We start from the raw sequence: 24,828 nt of genomic DNA, 5'->3' as shown, positions 1-24,828 counted from the left end.
CAAATATATGCAAAATATATGCAAGATCATAGGCAAGGGATTAAACAGTTACTGGGGAGATCAAGAAAGGCTTCATTTAGGAAGTACTGCTTGAGTTTAGCTTTGACAAGCTGAAGACTCTTAAGGGAGGCAATAAAGAAGGGATGCATAGGGGGCAGCTTGTGCAAAAAAAAAAAGAGAAAAGATGGAATGTTTTATGTGAGAAACAACAAAGAGGCAAGTTTGTACACCCTGTAAATGGAAGGGAAAAAAAAAGACTAAATTCCCTGCAATTATACAGAACAAGCTTGGCCTTGGAAAGGAGTTAAAAGATGGATGTGTTTGTTTGTTTTTTCTCTTTAAAGAGGTCAGACTATTAACTCTGAACAATAATAAACATGTAAAGGTTATTAGATTCCTCTTCAGAAAAAAAATTTAAATATTGTAGTCAGAGTTAACCAGTTTGATAGAAAAAAAAAAGTCAGCTTTTTCCCAGAGGGAAAACATTTAAGGGCCAATTATATTGTATAATATATTTTTAAAGTTATCTTATTTTAAATGTAATTATATATGTTAAGCATGTGTAAACTCTGCTATAGTTTGTAATTAGAATGTTAATGCCAGTCTGATTAATACATGTAACTTGAAAAAAGCTTTAAAAGACCTACATGTACAAAATATTTATAGCAGCTCTTTTTGTGGTGGCCAAGAACTGGAAATCGAAGGGATGCCTATCAATTGGGGAATGGCTAAACAAGTTGTGATGATATGAATGTAATGGAATACTATTGTGCTATAAGAAATGATGAACAGGTAGACTTCAGAGTAACCTGGAAAGATTTATATGAACTGATGCTGAGTGAGGGGAGCAGAACCAGGAGAACATTGTACACAGTGACAACCACCATGTGCGAGGACTGATTTTGATAGACTTAGCCCTTTTCAGCAAGGAAAGGACCTAAAAAATTCCAAAGACCACATGATGGAAAATGCTAGCCACATCCAGAGAAAGAACTATGGAGTTGGAATACAGAATGAAGCAGGCTATTTCCTTTTTTATTTTGTTTTCTTTCTCATGGTTTTTCCCATTCATTATAAATCTTCTATGTAACATGACTAATGTGAATATATGTTTAATAGGAATGTATGTGTGGAACCCATATCAGACTGCAAGCCATTCTGGGGAAGGGGGAGAGAGGAAGAGAAAATTTAAAACTTATGGAAGTGATTGTTGAAAACTAAAAAAAAAAATAATTTTTAAAAAAGATTTAGAAGGTTTATAGATTAAATCTTTCTTTAAATCTCCCCCTTTTACCAAAAATATCACTACTAGGTCTGTATTCCAAAGATATTATAAAAAGGGGGAAAAGAACACACAAATACAAAAATATTTATAGCAGCTCTTTTTGTGGTGGCAAAGAAATAGAAATTGAAGGGTTGCCCATCAATTGGGGAATGGTTGAATGAGTTGTAGTATATGAATATATTGTAATACTACTGTTCTGTAAGAAATGATAAGCAGGCAGATTTCAGAAAAACCTGGAAAATTTATACGAACTGATGCTGAGTGCAGTGAGCAGAACCTGGAGAATATTGTACAGAGTAACAGCAACATGATATGATGATCAACTTTGAAGCAATATGATCTAAGTCAGTTCCAAAAGACTTACGATGGAAAATGTTATCCACATCCAGAGAAAGAACTATGGAGTCTGAATGCAGATCCAAGAATACAATTTTCTCTCTTTTTAAATTTTTTCTTTCTTGTGGTTTTTCCTTTCTATTCTGATTTTTCTTTCACAACATGACTAATGTGAAAATATGTTTAATATGACTGTACATGTATAGCCTATACCAGATTGCTTGCCCTCTTGGGGAAGGGGGAGGGGAAGAAGGGAAGTAAAAAAATTAGAACTAAAGATGCTGAAAGTTGAAAACTATCTTTACATGCAACTGGAAAAATAAAATACTATTAAGTGGAAAAAATTAAAATTAAAAAAAGAAAAAATTCCCCTTTTAATCCCATGTACTTTTCCTCTTTCTAAATAAACACCTGAATTATAGACATATAAGTTCTTAAGAAAAGAAGGAAGGAAAGTATTATTATAAACATTGGATTTTTAGGAAAATGTACTTGGAGGTAATTTGCTTTAGGTCATCAAATAACAAATTACCTCTAGTTAATAAATCATAATAGAAAAGAGAGAATTCAAAAGAGATCTTAGGCATCCCTAAATCACTTCTGTTAACTTGTTTTAAAGGGAACTTCATTAATGATCAAAATGTTCAAAAGCAGACATTCTAAGAATCTTAAAAGAAAAAGAAAAGTTTAGGCTTACAAACAATGATAATCCCTTAAAGAAAATTACGGTTTAAAAAAATGCAAAAACTAATGGAGGATGAGTGGATGACTCACTTAAATTAAGTGTTTTAGATTACTGTTTTTGACAAAACAAAGCAGTCCATGGGATTATTACTTTTATTTTCCCTGCTCTAATATTTAAATGCCATTTAATCAGCAACCACATCATTTATTGTCTAGTGATAAAAATTTAGTGACTCAACAAAGACTCAAAGCAAACAATTATAAGGTACAACATGTTTTTTATTGGAATAACTTTAAACTAGCACTCTACTTGAATCACTTATCTTGCTGTTATAACATCTGTGAACTCTAAAAGCTTTTAAATACATTACTGGTGACTTGCATTTTGTTAGGTATTAATCATTGCTTTTTGATTGGATGCTTATTTTTTTTTAATGTTTGGAATTCCAGTGTTTATTTATAAAACAGTGCCAATTTAATGTAGAACAAGAAATGTTACTGGGAGGCAGGTGGCTAATTTAATGTTTTCAGAAATTAAAATAAATCGTGATTCAGGAAGTCAGAAGTAAAAGTGCATGTGCTATCAGATATTAATGATGTGTTGATTAGTTTTGCTGAACATTTTTTCTTTATTATTTAATCAATGATATAGGGGATGGCTCACTAAAGAGGGGGCAAACAGATGAATATATTTAGAAATAATGATGTAAAAAAATAGGAGTAAAATAAGAGGTTTTTTATTAAAAGTAAAAAAGGTCAGTCTGGCTTTATTCAGAAGTATGTCAAGAGGAATAATACATAATAAGTCTGTGAAGGTCATTTGGAGCCAAATTGAAAAGGATATTAAAGGCCAGTCAGAGGAGTTGGGTTTTGAATTTGGTCCTAGTGGTAAAAGAAAACTATTTGAATTGACTGAACAGGAGAATGGCCTACTTGTGCTTTGGGAGCTGAATGGAGGAGGAATTTGAGAAGGGAAAGAGTTGAGACAGGAAAACCAGTTAGGAGACTATTACAATGGTGAAAAGTGTTAAGGTTCTGAATTAGGGTCAATAAAGAGAAGAGTGGGGCAGCTAGGTGGTGCAGTGAATAGAGCACTGGCCCTGGAGTCAGAAAGACTTGAGTTCAAATCTCACCTCAGATACTTGACACTTACTTAGCTGTGTGACCTTGGGCCAGTCATTTAACCCCAATTATCTCGTGTTCCCCCCTCCATAAAGTTTTTTTTTAAAGAGAAGAGGATAGTTGTAACACATGACTGCTTGAAGGAAGAGATGGGTACAGACATGAGACATGCTGTACAGGTGGAATTTGGAAATCAGTATCTGATACATTATTTGGAGTGAAGGAGGGGAAATAGTTGAGGATGATCCTGAGGCAGCAAGCCTGGATTAATGGGAAAATGGTGATATCCCCAACAAAGACAGGGTAATTCAGGACTGGGGGGGGGGGGTGGGGAAGGGGGGGGGGCCGATCACTAAGTCAGTTTGGGATACTTTGAGTTCAGATGCCTGCTGGTCACCCAGTTCAAAATGTCCAGTAGTCAGTCAGTGAGAAGAAAAGTTATGAGGAAATATCAACCTAGGAAGCAGAGTTGATGAGAAAGGCAGCCAAAGGCCTGGATAAGAGACAGCCTTTGTAGTGAACTGATAATTGAGTTGACTCTATATGATACATGTAAGTCATCTAAACAAAAAGAACCAGTTAAAAAACTGAAAACTTCATTCCACTAATCAATTATTCTGTCTAAATTAGGTTTTTTTCTAATGACTTAACTAGATTTTGTGCCTCACCTCAACTTAATTCATTGAACTAAATAGTTATTTTGGTGTCTTAGGGACTCAGTGACATACAGTAGTATCTGCAGTACCTGGTAGGAGCCTTAAACCTATTTTCCTACCTTAAGTAAAGTCAAACATAACTAGAGAAAATGAACGATTTTAGTCATCTCATTTCCAGTCTAGCACAAGATCAGCCTGGCCTAGAAATATAAACAAAGTATTCCAGGTAAGGAAATGAAAGGAAATTAAAAATCATTGACTCTGAGAACCTGACTGTATTACTCCTGGTGATTTGCATTCCGGGAAACATTTTGTTGACTGCTAGGGGTGAGAAGTCCTGTAATACTTCTAAATTCATCCACGTCCATTTACACAATGGATATGGCTGGAAAAGAGGTCTGGGTGATATGTTTGACAAGAAGCTGAAATGTTTTAAGCCTCAGGAGAGCCCATTTTCAAACCTACTCAGCAGACTTGATGCTTTCATTGTTTTCCTGAAACTCAATTGGGAAACAGCTGTTTTTTTCCAAACCAAACTCTAACCCCATCTAAATAGTTTTGGGGTTTGCTTGCCAGTAATCACAACTGTGTTACTGACAGAGGTTTACCATTCAATACAGCAAATTAACTTTTTCTTTGTGTTTGTTTTTCCTTAGGGATAGAGGAAAAGGAAGCAAGAGAGTGTAAAAGATCAACAGGGACCTAGCTGAGGTTTAGGCTTCTACACTTATAAACAGAATGAAATCTGTTTTCTAAAATCGCACATAGATCACATTCCTTTCCCATTCATAGGGAACTGGTTTAAGAGTTCCCCACAAATATGAAATTCTGTTAATAATGGGCTATCATGAACCTGGGGACAATTGGAAGTTAGCCTTAAGGGATCAGAGAACTGAATATAAAGTCAATAGGCTTGTCTGTTTCATACCCTCTTAGTACAACCTTGTATTTATTATTTTTTTTAAGCAATTGGGGTTAAGTAACGTGCTCAAGGTTACACAGCCAGTTATTTTGTGTGGGTGCTAAGTATCTGAGGCCAGAACCGATCCCAGGTCTCCCAACTCCAGGGTCGGCACTCTTACTCACTGTGCCACCTGGCCACCCCCCCCCCCCTTGTATTTATTTTTAATATATTTTGAATATGCTTAAATGTATCTATGTTGCCTCCACAAGAGAATACAAGATCCCTGAGAGCAGAGAATGTTTTATTTTTGTCTTCATTCATCTTCAGGATCTGGCACAGTGACTGGCACAAAGTAGATGCTTAATAAATGCTCGTTGGTTCACTGAAGTATTAAGACATAATTGCTGAATCATACTGTTTTCCACTTTCTAGCTGGGTGAAATTGGCCAAATCACTTAGACCAGGAGTGGGGAACCAGTGGCCTCTAGGTCACATGTGGTCCTCGAGGTCCTTAAGTACAGCCCTTTGAATACAAAAATTGAGATTTTAAAATTATTTTTGTTTTTCCTCTTATTATTTATTATATCACTTTAAATCATATAAAGCACTTTTCTTGTGTAATATTTTATTTTTCTCAGTTATATGTAAAAAAAATTTTAATTTGTTTTTTTTTTAATTTTCAGTTCCAAATTCTCTCCTTCCCTCTCCTTTCCTTGAGATGGAAAGCAAGTTGACTCAGTTTATACATGTATAATCATATCAAACATATTCCTAAATTAGTCATGTTGTAAAAGAAAACACATATTTTTTAAAAAGCTCATAAAAAGTGAAAAATAGTATGTATTGATCTGCACTCTGATTCCATCAATTCTTTCTCTGGAGGTAGATAGTGTTTTTCATCATGAATCCTTTGGGACTGTCTTAAATCACTGTATTGAAGTCATTCACAGTTGATCACCATACAATATTACTGTTACTGTTTACAATGTTCTCCTCATTCTGCTCACTTCCCTTTACATAAGTTCACGTAGGTCTTTCCAGGTTTTTCTGACATCATCTTGATCATCATTTCTTATAGCACAGTAGTATTTCATCACAATCATATGCCAGAACTTGTTCCCTTCCCCAACTGATGTGTATCACCTCAATTTCAAATTCTTTGCTACCAAAAAAGAACTACTATAAATGTTTTTGTACACGTGGGTCCTTTTCCCTTTTTAAAAAAATCTCTTTGAGATAGATCTACTAGTGGTATTGCTGGTCAAAGGCTATGCACAGTTTTATAGCCCTTTGGCCATAGTTCCAAATTGTTGTCCAGAATGGTTGGATCAGTTCACAACTCCACCAATAGTGTCATAATTTTTCCACATCCCCTCCAATATTATTACTTTCTTTTTTTGGTCATACTAGCTAATCTGATAGGTATGAGGTGCTACCTCAGAGATATTTTAATTTGTATTTCTGTAATCAATAGTAATTTAAAGCATTTTTATATGATTATATATATATATGATTTCTTCATAGGAAAACTGCCTGTTTACATCCTTTGACTATATATCAATTGGGAAATGACTTGCATTCTTATAAATTTTTCTCAGTTCTCTATATATTGATAAATGAGGCCTTTCTCAGAGATACTTGCTATAATTTTTTCCCCTAGCTTTCTGCTTTCCTTTGAATCTTGGTTGCATTGTTTATGTTCTTAAAAAGCATTTTATGTATGTTATCTCATTTGATCTTCACAATTCTGGGAAATGGGTGCTATTATAATCCCCCTTTCACAGATAAGGAAATTTAGGATAAGATAAGTAAAGTCACTTTTTCAAGAGCACACAGCTAATAAACATCTAAGGCAGAATTCAAACTCAGGTCTTGTGGATTCAAAGTCCAGCATGATATCCACTGCACCACCTAACTGTCTCTGTTAAGGCTATGCAACAGAGAGAAATTCTAATCCAGAAGGAAAACCTCTCTCATAATCAATTCTCTCTCCCTCTTCCAGAGCCTTAAGATCATTATGACTGAAGCTTCCTGACAACATCTCTAATTGTTTTCCTTTTCATTTTTTTCACTCCTATTTTGTTAGTCACAGAGTCTCAATATGAAGGTTTCATTGGGCCACCCTTTGTAATGTTAATGCAATTCAAAGATCTTCCTGGTCCATTAAAAGGCCTATGTTACCACATGTGCCCCCCTTCCCTTGGAACAGGAGCTATGTTCCCAGGTCTAAAGGTACAGGTATTTCAATCACAGCTGTGATACATCTTGAATCACACAAAACCCACTGGGGGAGGAACTTCCCTAAGGAGAAACTTGCAGAAAGGATTTCACTGCTTTTGGTACTAAGCAAATTAGGCATTGAGCCAAGCGGGTTGTGGTGGCTTCTGGCTCTGAGCCTATTAGTTGAAAACTTCATATACTAGAACGTTGGTATTTTACTTTGGAGGTTCGTTTATGAGAAGGACCTTTTGATTCCCTGGACAAGACTCTGAGTAGCCATTTTTAAAGAGCCCCCCACCCCGCCCCGACTACTCAGAGCTTTGTGCTCTCCTATTCTGGTGGTGTACGTAGGTGATTGTATTACTTTGTTCAGACAGTAGGAGCCCTGTCTGTCGAATCTCTGTGCTAATTTCTCTGCTTGTATTTTCTACTTATCTGTAATTAAATTAAGAGTGTTTGTCCCCTTTTAAAGTTATCTTTCCTTTTAAAAAGCAGATCAAAGACCCTGTGCTAGCACACCATCCTGGGTATGCTTGGGTGCTTGCTCTTATGCCCTTGCACCCTGTCCTTGGTCCTACCTTCTACCCACTTGGATTTCTATGGGTAATCCATGTGTACTTTCCTTTGGGTCCTTTCCCTGGACTTGCCAAGTGAAAGGTGCCATCGCTGCAAGCACTGACTGACTCAGATACGTCTTCTGCAAAACTGATTTAGTCCCAATAAGGGGCCCTAAGTAAGTGTGCTCCTGGTGGACTAAACTGGAGAGACAGATTTAGGGCCTCTAGTTGAAGGAAGAGAAAGGAGAAGTTCCATTGTTAAACAATAGGTACTAAGTATCCATGCAATGTTTTGTCTCATTACCATAGAAATTTGAAAATTTCTCATACATTATCTCAGTTTTCCTTTTCCATTTAAAAGGTACAGAATTGCTGGGTGTGATTTCTTAGTTTTCACTGTGTCTACTTGAAATCACATACAGTAAACTCAGTTCATTCTGTTTGATTTATCTCTGGTCATAGAGCAGGGCAAAAATTTCTTATTTTCCTGAACCAGCAACATTTGATCATTTAAGAACAACTTGGCCAACATTTATTTTTGTTTTGGTATTAATCTCTGTAATTATTTGTCTATTTCAGTATCTATGGTTAAAAGCCTTCACTGAGACTGTTGTATATACACACATTTGCACCAGGGGTGCTTGAACAAGCTCCTAGATCTTCAGCACCACGCCTACATAACCCTACAAAAAATAACTATGATAATTACAGGCTCCTGAGAGATATTATTCTTTCTTATGGATTATCTTGTTCTTTCCATTAATGTTGTCCTCAAATCACTTTTACAATTATAATAAAACCTCATTAATTGGAAGCTCTGCTAATTGGGAATTTCTGAGATTCAGTCAGTAGGTAGGCTGGAATTTATTTTTGCTTAGTGAACACTTTCTTCAGATTAATGTAAAATGATTCCTGTTTCATCAAATATCAGTTTAATTGCTATTCAACATAATAAAACACAACAGTTACTTTTGCAACTGGTTTGCAGGTAATCCTGTTATTTGACCCTGATCTTATTTGATGTAGGCTTCATGCAGCAGACAGAGTGCTGGACTGAGAGACAAGAAAGCCTGGGTTCAAATCTTGCCTCAGATATTTATTAGTTAGTTATGTAACCCTGGGTTAGTCACTTAACCTCTTGGAGTTTTATTTTCCTTTTCTGTAAAATTAGAAAATTGGACTTGTTAATTTCTAAGCACTCTGTTAACTCTAAATCCTGTGATGTCTACATTTATTTATCCCTTTCTTTGCTTCATTAAAAAGGGAACTTCTAGATTATCAAGAGAATATAGCAATTTATTTAATAAAGCTTTATGTATACAAAGCTCAACAGAAGTCCTATTCTGGTGTATAATCATTACAAGGATATGACCATGGGTTCTTACAGGCTATGCCAGTGGGACTTTAAACTCCATCAGGTTGCACAATACTTAAAAGGCTTCCAAAGGGGAATCACCAACATACTTGGTCTATTTTTTATTCAGATCAACCTAAGTTCTGTGACTCACTGTGAATAGGATGGGTACTGCCTTGTGAATGCTTTAGTCATGGAAATCGTAGAATGCAGAGACATACAAAATGCCCTCAGTTCTCTGACATCTTACTTTTGACCATGATAAATAACAGAAGGGAAGAAAGAGAGAAGTAAGAATCACAACAATTTTTGACCATCTACAAACATTTGCTAATCTGTGGGTACTTTAAAAGTAACATTCTTGTTCAATAAATAAAGAGTTGACATATTTTGGGAGGAGCTGAATCCCATGACCATGAATATTCTATCTATGAATTAAATCTTAAAAAAAACTTGGAGGAAAACAGAAGAATGGCTTATAGAGTCTTCTTAGAAAGATAAAATAAAGAATTGGCATGGTCAATTTTAATCATGTATCAAAAAGCAACAAAAAATAAAATTTTAATAAACAATTGGTCATCTCAAATGGCAGTGTCCACAATAGTCATTTGGGAAAAGTTTTCTATGAAGATAATAGAGCTGTATATGAAGATATGACAGTCACAAAAGATAAAAATGGAGAGAAATTCTATGAAGAATTTGAGGTTCTGCTAGCAGGAGCCAAGATGGCAGGATAAGAAGTAAGTCACTCTTACTCTCCATTATTGACCTCTGAAAGCCCAGAAAATATTACTCAAAGAAAAACCCTGGAACAGCTGAGTCAGCCAAAAGACAAGGTGCTGCAGTCTTGTAGCCCAGCTCTTGGAGGATTAATGGAAAAGCACCCTCTCACTCTTGAGGAAGAGGAGCATAACAGGAAAGGAGGAGTCCCAGCAAGATATAAGAAGGTTACACCTCAGCACACCAGGGGGAGATCCTGAGCCCCATGGTGGTGGAGCAGGCAAGCTCCAACACCAGGACCCTCCAGTGCCTCTGCACAGGCAGGGGAACCAGTAGACACCAGTTTAGAAAACCTACATGTGAGCCAGCATTCCCCAACAGCCAAATCTTCCAGGGCTTCTGCACAACTTCAGGAAGCACAGCTGCTGGCTGGCAGACATGCTCCAGTAGCCAAACATTTGAGTTCAAGGCCCAGAAAAGCAGGAGTCCCCAAGGGGCCAGACTCTCCACCCACACCTTGAGAGCTCAAGTGTTGCTGACCCCAGCTCAGAACCAGGTAAGTTGCCAGACCCCTACAGACCACAGCACACAAAGCTAGTGACCAGGTACCAGTCTCCCAGCACAAGAAGCTTGGATCAGTGACCCCAGAGGACAACATTGTCAATATACCCACATCCAAAACCTTAAAGAAGAATATAAACTGGTCTCAAGTCCAAAAAACCTTCTTGGAAGAGCTCAAGAAGGATTTTAAAGTCAAATAAGAAAGGCAGAATTAAAACTGGGAAAAGGAATGAGAGGTATGCAAGAGAGACTCAATAGCTTGGAAAAGGAAGGACAAAAATTGAATGTGGAAAATAAGACCTTAAAAAATTGCTTATCTTCTCAGTAAGGGTGGGTGACAAAGGAAGAAGGGAATGAATCTAGAATTCAAAGTTTTAAAATCAAATGTTTAAAATATATATGTATATATACATATATGTATATACTATTATCAATATTATTTTACATGTAAATGGGAAATAAGATATACAGGCACTGGGGCATAGAGATCCATCGTGCCCTACTGGAAAGTTGGAGAGGGTATGGGAGAACATATGGGAGAGAGCAGATTGGAGGAGGGGATATCCAGTGGGATCGATATTTTGGGGTGGTGGGTAGGGGGAAAATGGGGAGAAAATTTGTAACTCAAAATCTTGTGGAAATGAATGATGTAAACTATAACTTAATAATGCATTTGATAAAAAAAAGAGCAGTAATCACTTGAGGTTGGAAGATCTCACGGAAATCTTCATAAATGAACTGAGCATTGAAAGAAGATAAGGCTGAAACAAGGACATAGTATCATGCTAGGCTTTTAGGAAATGGCTTTTTGTATTAGCATATGGCCTTCAAAATCCTCAGCTCCAATAACTTCCTCTTTACATCCAACTTATTCTTCAAACTTCAGGAACTCATAGGTCTACACTTGGAAATTCTATTCTCTGACATCAACTTCATTGATCTCAATATCATGTACCTTTAAAAGTTATTGAATCAAAAAAATTTAGAGTTATAAAGGATCTCAGAGGCCAATTGATGAATAAGAATTCTTATAAGGTATGTGGTCCTCCAGTCTTTGCTTGAAGAACTCCAATGACGTGCAAACCACAATTTTCAGGAAACTCATTCCACATTAGGAAAGCTATAATTATGATGACATTTTTCCTTATACTAAACTTATATTTGTCTCCCTGCTACTTCTACCCAGTGCTCCTACTTCTTACTCTGGGGGGATATAGAACAAATTTAATCTCTATTCCCAGTGACAGGCCTTAAAAATTTCAAGATTCCTACCTTCCATAAGTCTTCTCTTCTTCAGGATAAATATTACCAGTTCCTCCAAATGATCCTCACATGGAGGAAGACCTGGAGGTCTTTCGCTAGCCTGGTCACCCTCTGAATAACCTCTGACTCATCAAAGTCCTTCCTGAAATGTAGTACACAGAAAATAATACACCTTGTGATTTGTCTAGGACAAAATCCAGAAACTCTGTGACTTCTTTATTCTTAAAAACTATTACTTGATTAATGAAGTATAAGATCGCATTGTTTCTTTCTGTTTTCTTTTGGACTGCCATGTGACACACAGTCATCATTGTAAACCACTGAACTCCAGGGTCTTTTAAAAATAATTATTAGATGGTCCCATGTTTTATGAGTAAATCTGATTTTGCAAATTCTTTCAAATAGTTCCCAGGTAAACCAGGAGTCACACTTGTCTTTGCCCTGATGCTGAATGTGCAATAGTATTTGTCTGCTGGAGGCGCAGAATCCTGACTTCCCTAGGAAGGGACCCACCAGCCATGCCAAATAGTATGTATTTTCACTATTGAGGGCTGTGTCTCCTGCCCACTCTCAACCTTTGTCTTCTCTGTCATCTGGGCCCTGTTCTTCCACTTTATGCAGATCACATCCTTTCACTGTGGGGTGACCAATTACCTGCCATTGGTGAGCTTGCACCCGTGAGTTCTGGATATTTCTTCTCTGCTTAACCCAAATCCTCTTTATAAGACTGGGAGTTTATGAGTGACAGATGGATAGATATACCCTGCTCTGAGTTTGCCGGGTTACTCTTGCTCATACCTAATTAGTCTTCTTCCCCTCATCACAACTCCATGCTATTGATCTCCTTTCCCAAGTACTTTTTCTCTGCTCTCACCCCAAGGGAATTTTCTCTTTCTCTCTCCCAATTTTATCCTGTTTCTAGAGTGTCATTTCCTCCTTCCTGTGGCTGATTTTATATTTAAGGAAATGGTCATTGTATATGTAAGGAAAATAAATACCTTTTTGGCCACTCCAACAAAAACCCAACACTGTTATCCAGCCATAAGTTCTCTTTGGTGAAGTTCATTTTTGGAACGCAAGTATTTTTGTTTGTGTGCTTTTTTATCTTGTCTGGACTTTGATTTAATCCAAGCAGGGCAATCCAGATGAGAAAGCTCCTGCTCCCAAAGTAGGTCAGCAACTCTTCCATAGTCTTTAGCCTTAGAGAGGTGCCTGGGGCCCAGAGAGGTCACAGCCTGTACAGTTACCCAGAAGTATGAACCAGAGACATTCATTACAACATCCTCTATCTCCCATATATGACTGTATATTCTCTTCCATTCGATTTCATCTAATCTGATTTCTTTCAGCATTCTAGCCTGCCAAGATCACAGTATAAAAGAATTACAGTATTTTTTTTTTTAGTTTGGAAGTAACTTTAGTAGCCAAATACTCCAATTCAAACCTAAGGTGTATGGGTGAGAAGGATCAGAGACACTACAACATACCCAGTAAGGAGCCATCTAGTCTGTGCTTGAAGACATTCAGTGAAAGATAACCCATGACCTCATGATACAGTCTATTCCACTTTTCAACAGCTCTAATTGTTAGGACCTTTTTCCTAATATCAAATCTAAATTTGTCCTTTTTTTTTTGCAACTTCCACCCCATTGCTCCCATTCCTATGCTCTGGGGTCAAACAAAACAAGTCTATTTCTCTTTCTGAATGAAATACTTTAAATGTTTGAAGGGAACTACCAATTTCCCACATGTCTTTTCTTTTTCATTCTAAACATTACTAGTTCCTTCAACTAATTCTCCTATGGTGTGAATTTGAGAACCTTCAACATCCTGGCTACCCTACTCTATACATTTGTATCAGCAATGCCATATTCACAATGCCTATAGAGATTACAAATATGCTGATATAATTATCCATTACAAAATACATCATGCTTGCCATATGGGGAAATAAACTAGAAAATTTATTAAGATACCAAAAGACTGAGTCCCAAAACCAGAAAGTGAAAGCCATCAGAGTAGTTATGACATTGGCACAGGTAGATAAAGTAGAAAGCACCCACATTCTCAAGCCTTTAAAACAGAACAGGCTACCTCAGGCAAAGGTCCTCCTCTCCCCATGCACAGCAACCACCCAGCGTCCTGGAAGAGCGCTCCCAGCAGCTGCGGCCCCTGGCAGTCCTCAGCAGGAGTCCTTAGCAGAAAGTCCTTAGCAGTCCTAACTCAAAAAAGGGCTTCGTGCTGCCGCTGCCTCCGCTGCTGCTGCCGCCCTCGCCACCACCACCAGCCACCGCAGGAACGCTAGCTTGGCTTTCGCTTTCTCTGGCTTTCGCTTTCTCTGTCTTTCTCTTGCTCCGCCCCTTGCTGCTACGTCAGCACGTCCAATGGGGCATGGAAGATCTTTAAATCCCATAACCCTTACAACATTCTTCAGCTTATCAATGTCCCTGAGATACCTAGAAGTGAACAAAATTTTCCAGATGAATTTCACTAGCGTTAAGGTAACCATTTTTTTTTCTTTACTCTCAATATAATAACATTGTTTATTCACTTGGAGGCTAAAATCTGTTAAAACCTCCAGATCTCTTTTAGACAAATGACTACCTAACCATATGCTCTTTATTTTGTATTTGTAAGTTTGATTTTTTTTTTGAGCCACAAACTAAAAATTTACATTTATCTCTATTAAGTTTTGCATTCTTTCTGGGTCTTGATTCATTGAGCTAGCCATACCCTCTAGCTTTGTAATATTTACAAATTTAGTAAGCATACCATTTATGTTTTTACCCCAGTCATTACTGAAAATGTTAAGTAACCAGACCAAACACTGATGCCTGGGACACCTCCCACCAATGATTACTCCTTGAGTTGAGCCACTTAACCACTTCAGAATCCAAGATGATGCTGATTGACAATAGTGATGATTACAAACACCTCTTAGATGCCAGGCACTATTCTAAATGCTCTTACAAATATTATATCCTTGCAGCAACCCTTGGAGATAAGTGTTATTATTATCCTCATTTTACAGTAAGGAAACCAAGGCAGATAGAGATTAAGTGACTTGCCAAAGGTCACAGACAGCTAGTAAGTATCTGACACAGATTTTGAACTCAGAACTTCCTGACTTCAGGCCAGGATTCTATCCATTATGCCACCTTGCTGCTAATTGTATCTATATGTTTTATTGTCCATTATCCAACACCTCTAATATTAATGAGATTCTTTATCAACCTTTTGCTAAAAGCTAAGTAAACTATATTTGGAACATGCCCCCAATCTACCAGTTTAGTAACCCTGACAAAAGTGGGAAGGGGGTTAAGGAGATGGATTACGGTTAGACTGATGTATCTTCTTAATGAAGTTATACTGGCTCTTGTGATCATCATGAAGTTTTGTAGGTATTAATTTGCCTGTAATGACATGTGCTAGAATTTTGCCAGGAGTCAAATTTAAGCTCACTGTCTTATAATGAGCAGATTCTATTCTCTTCCTATTTAAAAAAAAAATTGGGCTATTTGCCTTTTTTCAGTCCTGTAACATGATAAGACTTTTATTCTCTATGTTCTTTGAAATATCATTGACAGTAGTTCAGCAAACATATCCATTAGTTCTTTCAGCATGGGTATAGTTCATTTGGGTCAGGTGAACTGAATTAATCAAGGACTAGCTAGGTGTTCTCTTACTATTTCCCTGATTATTTGGTATATCCGCTCCCTATTAGCGGCATTTCCTCTGTTCTTTCTAGTCCAAAGGTCATTCTCATTGGTAGAGAAAGCAGAAGCCATATGAACTGAGTAGCTCCGTCTTTTTTCTATTTGCATTTACCACTGTCTCCTCCACACCTGACTTACTAGTCCTCGATAGCAGCTGGTTCCTCTCCTTTACCCCACTGTAGCTGAGAAACAAAATAAAACTTCTGTAGAACTTGGTGTTCACTACCAGCCCCAGCTCCTTCCGAGCATTGGCAGGCCTGAAACTAGTTGTACGTGATCAAGACACACCCTTGTATTCTCTCTTGTCTGCCTCCGCTTTCATTTTTGTTCATGAAATAATGGGCAGCTCCCGGGTAAGGAAGCTCTGTACCAAAGCGGCGCATCCTCTGCTCTGCAATTTATAATCTGAGACTCACCTGGAGCCGGCAGGATTATGTGGCTGGCTCCGTCATATGGACAATATTGATCGGAGGTGGGGCTTCACTTCAGTTCTTTACGGCATCAAGGCTCCTTCTCTGCTATATTATGCTGCCTTTCTCATATTCTATACCTTTTAAAAAAGAAAATTTGAATTGGAGCCTGCGGAAGGGGCGTGGTTCCGTCTCAGCACGCGAGTGGGCGGGAGAACGGGCTGCTGAAGCTTCCCAGCCGAGGGAGGGACCGTGCTGAGCCGGCCGTGGAGACGAGCTGTGCCTGCGCTGCGGGACACGTGGAGGGGCCCAGGTCACAGCCGACGGCCCAGGGTTGGGCCGATCCCCCGGCCTTTGACGCGGCCCTGCTGGGTATGCTGGTGTGCCCATTCTCCAAGAAGCCGAGGAGGTATGATGTATCAATAAATGAGCTGATTAATGAAGAGCTGGGGATTGCTTACCCAGTCATTGATGGTGCTCCTAATGTGAAACCGCAGGCGGCAAGAATGATACACCAGAATGAGCAGCAAGAAGAAAACGAACAAGGGCAGGCTGTTCTTATTAAAAACCAAACTCCTGGCCACAGGACATTAGCAGGAGGAAGCGATAAGGAGTCAAAGAAAATGTTTCCGTCTCTCACCCCACTGACTGGCCTTGTTCCTGTGATCTCATTAGAGGAACTGTTTACTCCACCTCTGTAGATGAAAACTATCCCCATGGCTGCACCAGCGCCAGCACCCTGTGCTTTTACAGTCTTCTCTTGCCAATGACCATACCAGTTTATGTGTGCTTTCACCTCTGGGCTTGGATGGGTATGAAGCTTTTAGATACAATTAATGCAATAAGAGGCTACCCCAGAGACTTTATGTTGTAAGGCCGAATGATTTCCATTTAAACAGAAAACTGATTTCTTATCTTACTCCACTTATCTCAGTATACTGGAATGATCTCATTTTCATAGGGAACTAAGATTTTCATCCTTCTGTTAGAGACTGTGGATTAAAGAAATTTAAAATGGAAAAAAAAAACCCTCTAAATTGATTAGTTGGATTTCTTTGAATCTGAATAAGTCTCTTGAAAGGAATCCTATTTTTTTTCCTCCTCATCAGATTTTTTTGAGTCTTCAGAATTTCATTTTTGAGAATTTCCTATCCTTTCTAGGCAGACTTCTTCAATAGAATTTTATTTCAGGGATCCAACTGACCCTTCCCTCAACCCTTTGAAATATTTTTCTCTGCAGATCTAGAATGCATGTTTTAGATTATGCTACCCAGATTTCCTCTCCTTCAATTTCATTAACACTGAGAAGGATTGGTCATAGATTACCCCCTCACACCTTAAATGTTCTTACCCAGCAACTTCCCTGATAGTAGAAATCAGATGCAAGAATAGAATTTCCCCTTCCAGCTTATTCCACCAATGGAGGGATCTTTTAACATCCCTTTTCATCCATTTTATTAGCTATTCCTTCCAGCTTTGTGTCATCTGTTGATTTAATTAACACACTACCTAGGCCTTTATCCAAATCATTGATAAAAATGTAAAACAGTTCATAGCCAAACACAGATCTCAGGAGGCCCTCTGATGAAGATCGCCTGCCAAAATGACATTGAACTTTTAATGACTATTCTTTACATATGGCCATTCTGAGTTCCAAATCCAGCTAATTGAACTATAATCTAGCCAATATCTCTCCATCTCTTCCATAAGAATATCATGGCAAACTTTATCAAATAAAATCTGGGCAATTATAGCTACTGAATCCCCCTGATCTAACAGTTTAGTAACTTATTGTCCCCTCACACCCGGGCTGGCTTTGAATCATGGAAGCACCAAAATAATTTTTAAAAACCACAGTATTCTAGGGAAAAGAATTCCCATTGAAGGTAAAGAGCATTAAATTAGGGAGCTCATCTTTCCATCAGCAGGGAAAAACCCTTGGAAAGTCCCCATGATATGATCACCTATATGGAAAGTTTGGGGCATCATTTCAATTATGCTAGCTGATGGGAAGCTTCAATGAGACAACTAGGGAATTTCCTTTTATTCCAACAGCCTTTAGATATACAGTGTAATGAGCCATGTAATGCTCATAGATCAATATTAGGCATGAGGGAGTTCAGCTGGCCAACTGGGCTCTAGCAGTGACCCTAACCTGACTGAATAGGTATTGCTAATTTATGTCTTCTACCCTGACCTCCTGATGGGCTTGTCATGTTCCTGAAGGACAGTCCTGGAGAATATATAGAGAAAGAGACGTGACTTCAGGTTGACTGAAAAAGTTATGAAAGAAAGAAGAAAGAAAAGAGAGAAATACAGGGCAAGAAGAGGCAAGCCACAGATTTTGAATGTCCTTGAGAGCCATGGGTATATGGAGAAAGGCCAGAACTGCAACAGGCCTTTCAATTCTCAGTGTCTGCACTCCCAGAGATTAAATGGTCTCATTGGGGGAAATAATTCTCTTCCTAATTGAGGTGAGATTTCCATCTTACTCCTGGATTAGAGAGGCCCCTAATTCTCATGTATTCTATCACATAAACTAATGCATGTGTGTTTCATTGATTTTACTTGCTTGAATTTAAATAAGCAATAAGTTTATTTACTACCCATGATTATTTTTTGTATATAGCATATAGTGGGAGGGAAAGCTAAGGTTGCCAGAATTAAACTGTTACCCATCAGGTATAGGTTAGTATATTCTCCTCTGGCAGAAGTAGGCATGATAGAAATTAATTTAGAGCATCCAGGGAAAGTGACTTTTATTCTGAACCATGAAAGGACCACACACCCTACAATTCTAATACCAGATATAAAACAACTAACTATAATTACAAATCCAATACCCCACTTGAATGTAGGAGAGTGAGAGGGAAATCATCCAGACATAGCTGTATTCCTTTGCTTATACCTTATCAAACTACCCACAAAAAGGAGGTTTATTCTCTTCATAAATGTGCAAGTGGGGCATACCTATATCATTATATATCTATATACATGCTACACATGGAAAGTGTTTTTTAAAAACACCTGTTACACACATAAGAAATTCCATTGAACAGGTTCAGACAATGGTCTACAGCTAAAATCAAGAGAAAGAACCTTCCTTTAACCTTTCTTTCCATATAAAGTCCACTATAATTATTTTGTCTCCTAAATATTCTTTTAAAAAAAAGTCAAGGGTGGAGTCAAGATGGTGGAGTAAAAGCAGTGAGATCTCCCCTACACCCCTCCAAATACCTGTAAAAAAATAACTCTAAACAAATTCTAGAGCAGCATAACCCACAAAATGACAGAGTGAAACAAATTTCCAGCCTAAGACAACCTGAAAGATCGACATTAAAGGTCTATCGTACTAGGCTGGGAAAGGAGTACAGTCCAGCACAAAATGTACCAGCAAAGACTGGGCCGCCCAGCAAACCTGAAACAGGCTTCAGGGGACTGAATCACTGGCAACTGTGGTGGTTTCCAGACTCCTCAGCCCACAGATGCCAAAGTCACCTTAGAAGGTCAGTTGGAAAGATCTGTTGGACCTGGATGAGAGAAGAGCACTGTCTGGCCCCAGCCCTGGTGGCACGTGATGCCAAGCAAAGGCAACTTCCCAAGGTTCAAAATACCAGCATAGGTGCTCTCCGTTTCATTCAGTGAAAAATTAAGAACAGAGAAAATCAAAATATAGCATAATTTCAAATACAGCATTCACCAAGTATAATTCAATAATCTCCAAGTACTACTCCACCCCTAGGCTGTACCTTCATTTAGTCCATCACAAAGCCCCTCTTCTCAAATGGAGATTAGTTTCCAACCATAAGTAAAGTACATTCATTTGTTCAATCAGAGCACAAAAAAGTCAAAAGTTCCCCACCCTTGGATCACAACTGAATCTACCCCAGAGTTATAACAAGCTTAAGCACAGTATTTAATACCCAAAGAGAGGTCTTTTCTTCATCTTGACTGGAGGCAAGTTCTCAGCAATCTTTGTTCCTGGGGAGCTTAGCGAGGCCACAAGATACATTGCCAGTGTCTTCATTAATTCATTCTCTGTCTGCAGAACAGTCCTAGGACCCCTGAAAACGTTATCAAAACCCTCTTCCAGGATTTCTGTAAACATACAACAAGAAAATCCTTCTTCAGGGCTTCTGAACCAACAGCAAGGTTCCAAGACCTCTGCAACAACAGCATTGGCCTTCACCAGTGGGTACAATCCACTCTCTCTCTGCAGAACAGTCTCAGGAGCTCTGATCCAACAGCCAGGTTCCAGGACCTCTGCAACAACAGGACTGTCTTTCACCAGTGAACAAATCTGGCAAAACAACATCAAAACAGACAGACAAAGTACCAGCATAACAGCCATGTCTCCTCAGTCCTTGGCAGCTCTAGGTGGCAGCTCTCAAAAGTCCTGGGCAATTCAAACCGGCCCTCAGAAATCCTTTCTGTCTCTCTCTGCCTCCAAGATGCTGCTTCCAAAAAGTTCTTCTGCCTCTTTCTTTGCTTGTGTCTCTCTAAATTTATGTCACCTGCTCCTCCCTTTCAGCACTCTCTTTTCACATCAACAAGTCCATCCCACAAGTGGGATTCACAAGCTCTGGGTTTTAATACAATCAATCCAAAAACCAAGCCAATACAGGGGCATCTTTAAATTCCATTACTATTACATGGCAGAGACAGGTAGTGGGGGCTGCTGCTGCTTCTGGAGTTCTTGGCCCACAGAAAAAAGGTGTGGGGATCGAGTGGATGATCAGAGGGGGATTTCAGGGATCTCTTTGCTGGCACTGAGGTAGAATTCTCTTGTTTTGCCCATGGTTGGATCTGGCTATCAGTCCTGGTTGGCAGTTCTAGGGCAAGGAGAAGCACTGGCATGGCAGAGCTTGTGGCAGTGGTAGAGAGAGAATCCTCCTCATAGTTCCAAGCCAGAAAAGAGAGTTTGTGGTTACTCACAGATCAGAGTACAGACCAGGGGAGGAGTAAACACCTTTCCTTTGATCATACCACCTTAGAAAAACTGAAAATTTACAGTTCCCTAAAAGTTTCTCTGGAAACAGCTGTGCATAACACTTGAAGCTTGGGACAGTATGCCCTCCACAATGGAAGCAGAGTCCTACCTTAACAAAGAGTTGTAAAAAGTCAAGTAATTGACTGGAAAAAAAAATGAACAAATGTCATAAAAAAAAGTCAGACTATAGAATCTTACATTGGTGACAAAGAAGATCAGAACATACAACCAGAAGACAACAAAGTCAAAGCTCCTACATCCAGAGCCTCCAAGAAAAAGATGAATTGGAAGAGCCCAAAAGGGAATTTGAAAATCAAGAAGAGAAGGAGAGTCAATAGCTCGCTGAAGGAGACCCCCCAAAATAGTGAATACACTAACAACTTTAAAAAAAGACTAACTTAAATAGTAAAAGAGGTCCAAAAAAACAATGAGGGGGAAAATGCCTTAAAAAGCATAATTGGCCAAATGGAAAAGCTCACAGAAAAAAATAATTCTATAAGAATCAGAATGGAGCAAATGGAAGCTAATGACTCAAAGAGAAATCAAGAAATTATAAAAGAAAACTAAAAGAGTGAAAAATAGAAGACAATGTGAAAAATATCTCATTGGAAAAACAACTGATCTGGAAAATTGATCCAGGAGAGATAATTTTAAAATTATTGAACTACCTGAAAGCCAGGATTTAAAAAAGAGTCTAGACATCATCTTTCAAGAAATTACCAAGGAAAACTGCTCTGATATTCTAGAACCAGAGGGCAAAATTAGAAATTGAAAGAATTCACCAATCACCTCCTGAAAGATATCCCAAAATAAAAACTGCCAAGAATATTGTAGACAAATTACAGTGTTCTCAGGTCAAGGAGAAAATATTAAAGGTAGCCAGAAGGAAATGATATAAGTATTGTGGAAACACATTCAGGATAAGACAAGATTTAGCAACTTCTATGCTAATGGATCAAAGGACTTAGAATATGATATTCTGGAGGTCAAAGGGGCTAGGATTAAAACCAAGAATCACCTACCCAGCAAAACTAAGCATAATACTTTGGGGGTGGGGGGGGAGGAAATGGATATTCAATGAAATAGAAGATTTTCAAGTATTCTTTTTTTTTTAAGCAATCAGGGTTAAGTAACTTGCTCAAGGTTACTCGGCCAGGTGTTTCTGGGGGGAGGCTAAGTGTCTGAACCTGGATTCGATCCCCAGGTCGTCCCGACACTGGGGCCAGTGCTCTTATTCGCTGTGCTACCTGGCTGCCCCGATTTTCAAGTATTCTTAATGAAAAGACCAGAACTGAATAGAAAATTTGACTTTCAAAAATAAGACTCAAGAGAAGCATGAAAAGGTAAACAGGAAAGATAAATCATAAGGGATTTATTAAAGTTGAACTGTTTACATTCCTACATGGAAAGGTGACATTTGTAACTCATGAGACTTTTCGCAGTATTAGGGTAGTTGAAGGAACTATATATATTTACACACATACATACATACATATACACACACACACAACTCAGGGTGAGTTGAATATGAAGGGATGATATCTAAAAAATAAAATTAAGGTGTGAGAGAGGAATGCTGGAAGAAGGAGAAAGGGAGAGGCAGAAAGGGGGTAAATTATCTCACATAAAAGAAGCAAGAAATAGCTTGAAGGGGAACAGGGAGGAGATGAGAGGGAATGAGTGAACCTTTCATCAAATTTGGCTTAAGGAGGGAATAACACACACTGTAAATTGGGAATGGAAATCTATCTTACTCTACAAAAAAGTAGGGGCAGGGAGGAAGGGATAAGATTGGGCAGGGGATAAGAGAAGGGGGGGCACAGATTAGAGGAGAAGTAATCAGAAACAATCAATTTTGAGGATGGACAGGGTCAAAAGAGAGAACAGAATAAATGGGGGATAGGATTGGATGGAGGAAAATATAGTTAGTCTTTCTCAACATGAATATGGAAATGTTTTGCATGACTACACATGTATAACCTATATGGAATTGCTTGCCTTCCTAATGGGGGTGGGTGAGGAGGGAGGAAGGGAGAGAATTTGGAACGCAAAATTTTAAAAACAAATTTTAAAAATTGTTTTTACATGTAACTGGGAAATAAGATATACATGCAGTAGGGTATAGAAATATGTCTTGCCCTGCAGGAAAATAGAAGGGAAGAGGATAGGGGGTTGGTGGTGATAGAAGGGATGGCAGATTGAGAGAGGGGGTAATCAGAATGCACATCATCTTGGGGTCCAGGAGGGGAGAAATGGGGAGAAAATTTGGAACCCAAAATCTTGTGGAAATGAATGTTGAAGACTAAAAATAAATAAATAAATAAATCGAAAAGTCATTGAGGTTAGCTCAGTATGACTTGTTCTTTTTTTTTTTTTTTAAAAGCAATTGGGGTTAAGTAACTTGCTCAAGGTTACACGGCCAGGTATTTCTGGGTGGGTGCTAAGTGTCTGAGCCTAGATTCGATCCCCAGGTGATCCCCACACTGGAGCCGGTGCTCTTACTTGCTGTGCTACCTGGCTGCCCTAGTATGACTTGTTCTTGATGAAACCATGGCTACTCTGTGATAAACACTTCCTATTCAGGATGTTCACCAACTATCTAGTTAGTGATAGATAGAATAATGCCAATGCATTGTAACCAAGCTCCCTCCATGGTTCACAGACTTCATACTCTTCTTCCCTTTTTTAAAAATTGGAACATTTGACCTTTAACTATGCTGTGGTACCTTTCCAATTCTCCATGATCTTTCAGAGATCATTGACAGTAGATCATCATTCACTATTCTTCCAGTTCATATCCCCTACTTTGACTTCAATTGGCTCTGTGATCTGAAACTTTATGATTATTATCACAAAGAGTCACCATGACTTCACCAAAAACAACTTTATCTACTACCCTCAACTCCCTCACTTTCCGCTATTTCTAAGAGAATCCTCAAACCCATATAAACTCTGCCATACAGCCCCTGCACTTATTCTTGCTTTGTTCTACCATATGTACTAGAAGAAAGTTTCACACATTATAAATTTAAAGGTCATCACTTCAGATGAACTTTTACTGCTTCTCATCAATCCTACCATTCACTGTGTCATTTTCCATGTTGAATGTCTTTTTAATTTTGCCTCAAGCCCACAATTCCACACATGATGTGTATAAAAGATAACACCCTCCTATTTTGTTAATGATTAAGGTTATCTAATTTTAGTTTATTCACCTCTATTCCTCTAGTCTTCAAAAATGCTCAGCTTCAACACTCATTCTAACCTCTCTTTTACTGTTTCAAAGGAAGACATACTCCCATTCTATTATTAGCTAGATAAATCTATACTATGGATGCCATTCCTTTCTGATTTCTCAATATTCTCAGTCAGTCAGGTTTCTCCCTTCTCTTGTATAATCTTATTCTTTCTTTTCACTGGTTCTCTCCCATCTACTTACAGAGACACTTAAGTCTCCATGATTTGACATAGTTTTCTCATGATCTTTCTGTAACATCCAACTCCTATCCTATATATAATTTCCCCTTCATCCTCAATTGTTTTTAAAGTTTTATGTTTTTTTTTCATTTTCTCTCTATCCCCTCACTTTTCAGTATCTTGTAATTTTGCTTTCTTCCCTACCACTCTACTGAAATTACCTTCTAAATGGTCAACAACATCTTCCTAATAATGAAATCCAGTAGGTCATTTTCATTCTTCATCTTCCTTGGCCTCCCTACAGTACTGGTCACCATTGACTTATTTTCTGTTGGCTTTCAAGGCACTCTCCTCATTCTCCTCCAACCTATCCAGTTCCTTCTATTCTTTATTCATCATGGTGCCTTATCCTCTTCACCATTCCCTAAAGTGATGTTCCTCAAAAGTCTATACTCAACCATCTTTCCTTTTCAATCAGTATTTTTCATTTGAAGATATAATTCAGTTTCAAGTATACAGATGACTCTTATCTCCCACCCCCACCCCCACCCCCAGTATCTCTTTTTTTATACTATTGCCAGGCATCTTTTGAGAGAGAGAGAGAGAGAAAGAGAGAGAGAGAGAGAGAGAGAG

The 24,828-nt window shown here is 38.4% G+C and overlaps 1 long non-coding RNA gene and 1 pseudogene across 1 annotated transcript in view; one reads left to right on the top strand and one right to left on the bottom strand.

Moving 5' to 3' along the window:
- Positions 1-24,828, bottom strand: part of LOC138170042 (uncharacterized) — a 238,146-nt gene that overhangs the window by 184,136 nt on the left and 29,182 nt on the right. The gene's annotated exons all lie outside the window — the stretch shown is intronic.
- LOC138169877 (phosphatidylinositol N-acetylglucosaminyltransferase subunit Y-like) lies at positions 16,412-16,662 on the top strand (annotated as a pseudogene).

This window comes from Petaurus breviceps, unplaced genomic scaffold (genome assembly GCF_028583685.1).
Source record: "Petaurus breviceps papuanus isolate PSGF00001 unplaced genomic scaffold, PetGlider_PUasm1.0 38, whole genome shotgun sequence".
NCBI lineage: Eukaryota > Metazoa > Chordata > Mammalia > Diprotodontia > Petauridae > Petaurus > Petaurus breviceps.
Note: the sequence above shows the minus strand (reverse complement) of the source record. Positions and strands in the feature narration are given on the sequence as shown.